This window comes from Mytilus edulis, chromosome 11 (genome assembly GCF_963676685.1).
Source record: "Mytilus edulis chromosome 11, xbMytEdul2.2, whole genome shotgun sequence".
In the NCBI taxonomy this organism is placed as follows: domain Eukaryota; kingdom Metazoa; phylum Mollusca; class Bivalvia; order Mytilida; family Mytilidae; genus Mytilus; species Mytilus edulis.
In genome coordinates, this window is record NC_092354.1 from 12,724,909 (window position 1) to 12,729,539 (window position 4,631).

Sequence of the window (4,631 nt, forward strand, 5' to 3'; positions counted from 1 at the left end):
AATGCCAGAGCACAGAATCTCAATGCAGAATAAAGAAATGCTTAGTTTTGTTTCTAACTTTATTTGTATACCACTATGACTAATTTCAGCACTAAGCTACCTTATGTAAATAACTACAGTTCTATGAAAAAGGTGAATTTAAAAATTGGATATGATTCCCCATATATACATTTATATTTATATATATATATATATATATATGGATGTTAGTTGATACATGATGAGAAATGTCAATGTCTGGTCAGCTTTTCTTGAAAGCTTATATTTGTTGGATATAACATCAAAATAGAAAACACTTAATGTATAAAAGAAACATCTGAATATTGCACAATTTGTTTAAAAAAAACACTCCTCAGTATCTTTTTCAACTTTTCACATTTTTTACAATATATTACAAAGACATTTTGCTACAATAAAAAAACAAAAATATGTCTGTAGAACACAGACGCCCCTCCACACTCATTTTCTATGTTCAGTGGACCATGTAATTGGGGTCAAAAATCTTAATTTGGAATTAAAATTAGAAAGATCATATCATAGGAAACACAAGTACTAAATAGTTGATTAGACTTCAACTTCATCAAAAAAAAACTACCTTGGCCAAAAACTTTATTCATAAACTTTAACCTAGAGGGAAAGTCGAAAGAACTGAGTCACAAACAAATGCTCAGACTAAAAAATCTAAGTGCGGCATTATAAGAAGGGCATAAAAAGGCAGTTGTGCCAAGAGCACATAGATGCAGTCATTGCTATATTAAACTTGTTACAGAAAAAAATTGTTAGGGTTCTGCAGAACCCAGTGTCTTACCTACTTTTACTGTTAATCACAGGCTCAACAAAAATGAGGGAAAAAAATAATAAAAATGTTCCTCTCGAAACAATCTTTTGATTGTAAGAAGCTTCTGTCCAACTTTAGTTAAAAATCCAGGATAGTTTATGAATCTAATAAATATTTTAAAAACTTTAACTGAATGCAGGATTTATGTAATGTTAAACTTATGATCATAAACAAGCTTCTGTCCAAGTTTGGAATAAATCCAGGTTAGTTTAAGAAAGTTAGTAAAATTTCAAAAACTTTAACCATAGAGTGAATATTTGTAGACGCCGCCACCAGAATGTAGGATCGCTATGTCTCGATTTTTCAACAAAAGTCGAAGGCTCAAAAATAAAATGATTTATAAATATGGAAATCAGTTAATCAAGAGCAAATACAACTGCTATTTAGATTAAAAAATCATTAAATTATAAATTTTACATCAAATTTGATTGTTAAAAGTTTGACTGTTAAAAAGCAGTACTGTGAATTCATTATTATTCATTGGATACCAAATTTCTTGGATTTTGAGGGTACAGGGAAACAATGAATTGAAATAGTCAATGAACTTCAAATTTGCTTTATGAATAACAGCAGACTCTTGGTAAGACACAAATTCAAATATCCAGGAAAGTTCCAGTTTTCTTCAATCCATGACAATTGGTACCCATGGAAAATAAATGTATCAACTCTTTTAGATATGTAGCATAATAGAGCTGTTGCAGGACATTAAAAAAATTAATCACATCTATCAAAACGCCCTTTAACTCTAGGCCCAAATTAATATTTTGTTTGTTTCCCCAATCCCGACCCTGCCAAGCAAGGTATGGGTAGGTAGGTAGGGAAATAATTTTATTTTTCCCAAAAAGCTTGAACAATATTGAACGATGCAGCAAGCCTGAAAATCAGAAAGGAATAAAATAATTTTCTACTTAGTTTTGACAATAAATTTTATGTGTAGCACGGTTTTTGCAGGGTCGGTCAGGATTGGGGAAACAATAAATATTTTATTTTAGGCCCTAGACTCACATATGAAAATTAAAAAAAAAAAGTGTGTTTTGTTCAGGGGTCGAATTTTAGCTTTTTAGTGTACTGGCCAGCCGGACCAGTGGACTATAGATCTACTGGTCCGGCTCAAAATTTACTGGTCCTGCAAAAATGACATTCATTTGATAACCACTAAAACATATGACAGATGTTTAGTTTTATTTTCCACAGCTGCTTTCCTCTTCTTTATTCCAAAAATAGCACCCCAAATACCCTAAAAATAATTTCTCATGTTTATTTTTTTGTAAACAAACAGAGAAAGAGATGCAATCATTGATTTTAACGAAAAATTTCTACTGGTCCGCCGAACCACCAGCTGATAAAATCTACTGGTCCGACACAAATTCTACTGGTCTCGGACCACCGGACCAGCGCCAATTTCGACCCCTGGTTATGTTCAACAATTCCAACACTTATATAAATTTTACAGCAAAATTCCTGTAACTCTGAAATAAGAAACCTGAAAGTTAAAAAAAATAACAACCATCTTGTTCATACAAAAACAAACATGCATATATACAAAACTAGCTATATAGTGTAGCAAATTCTAACATATAAAAATTTTCAATAGGAAAAAATACAAGTCTCAAAACTTTGGCACTATGTACAGAAACAGTATTTTATTGTGTTATGTTAAAATGGTCAGGATTTCACAGAGAAATTCAAAATTATCAGATGAAGAAATCATATTGTTATTAGTCATTTACATTTCATAAGCATTTTGTTTACTTGTACAGGTAAATTATTTAGAGAAAGAGTTATATCCCTTTGACATAAATATTTAAAAGCTATTTTTCTTTTAATCTTGAATTTTTTTCGACTCTTGCTATAATTGAGTGTCCTTTATTGATTATAGAATAACAAATAATAATCCAAAATTCAAATATACAAAAATATTCAACGAGTAACCAAACAGCACATTAGTTCACAAATACATGATTCATCTTAGTGCATGAATTAATTATCAGTGTAATTTTTTTTAATTCTTGGATTTGCTATTTCTTTATTTCATTGACCCTCATGCCCATAGAACTTTTTAATAGAAACAAAGTAGAAAATATATAAGGAACTAGTTATATCTATTTCTATGTATTCTCCATTGTTTGATGCAACGTAATTGACAACATCTTGACAACACCTGTTTTTGTATGACGTTAGAGGAGTGAAGATATCTGATTCATTTAACAAGTTAAATCATTGGCTTTCAATTCACTTTGAAATCAGGGTACTGTAAATTCAGAAAATATTGAGTGATATTATCATTGTTAATCATACAATGTGGTAGATTTATTAGCAGTGAGTCAAAAGAAATTAAAGAATAGAAGACAATATAATGATCTCTCAATGAACAGTCTTACCTTTATGTCCATTCTTCAAAAATCACAATAATAAATGAACACAATAATTTCTGAATTTATATCATTTCATTGCGACTTATGTTATAATTATCTTTACTATACACAAAAATAAAAAAATTTCATACTAACTATTTTTGCTGAATAAGCTGAAAGATAAAACTCTGACTAAAACTGACTGACCAAACCAGAAAAACTTCTTTAAGGAACTTGAGAAAATACACTGTTTTATAAACAATTTACTTGTTTGAAGTTATCCAAATATTGAACATGTTGAACAGAAACTTAAAATCTTACAAAAGTTATTATTACATTTTTTGGTAAGTAAATAAGATTTGTATAAAAAGTGTAAGGGGAGATTATCTCAGCTTTGAAAAGAAAAGGTTTGTGTAAAAAGTGTAAGGGGAGATTATCTCAACTTTGAAAAGAAAAGATTTGTATAAAAAGTGTAAGGGGAGATTATCTCAACTTTGAAAAGAAAAGATTTGTGTAAAAAGTGTAAGGGGAGATTATCTCAACTTTGAAAAGAAAAGATTTGTGTAAAAAGTGTAAGGGGAGATTATCTCAACTTTGAAAAGAAAAGATTTGTGTAAAAAGTGTAAGGGGAGATTATCTCAACTTTGAAAAGAAAAGATTTGTATAAAAAGTGTAAGGGGAGATTATCTCAACTTTGAAAAGAAAAGATTTGTGTAAAAAGTGTAAGGGGAGATTATCTCAACTTTGAAAAGAAACTGGGAAATCTTATTAAATTACTTATACAAGTTAATATTACATTTTTAAGAATTAAGTAAAAACTATATAAAAATAATTTGTACTTATAGTATTTCTCAGACCATTTTATGCTAACTGATTGTCAGAAGAACATGAATATCATAACTATGGAGGCAAGCTGTTATAATTTCTTAACAATTCAACCTTATTAAATCAATCAGCAAAAAAAATATAAAGGCACTTTACAACACACTTTGAACGTTATAATACTAATGAGGCCATTGACAAAAACAATGTAATTCTGTACAGAGGATCTTACTAACTACTTAGAGCAGGAATAATAAAGTAAAAAAAGTTAGCTAGCTCATACATGTATTTACACTTTTATTCAGATTTGTGAGCAAATATTTTAAGCTCCCCTAAAATCTTGTGTTTATTTGACGTCGATATTAAAAAGCAACTTTTGCATAACACTTAAAGGTTATGAAACGACAGATCTAAGGATATTTTGAGCAAATTTAGCTTAATATGAAAAAAGTGCTAATACGTCTATAGAAAAATTAAATGGGTAAGAAAAACCCAATCAGAAATATTCCAATAACTTCCATTATTACATGCAGAAGAATTTCCTTGATTTTGGACCATTATTGCAGGCTTAAGAATTTCCTTAATTTTGGACCATTAATACAGGCTGAAGAATTTCT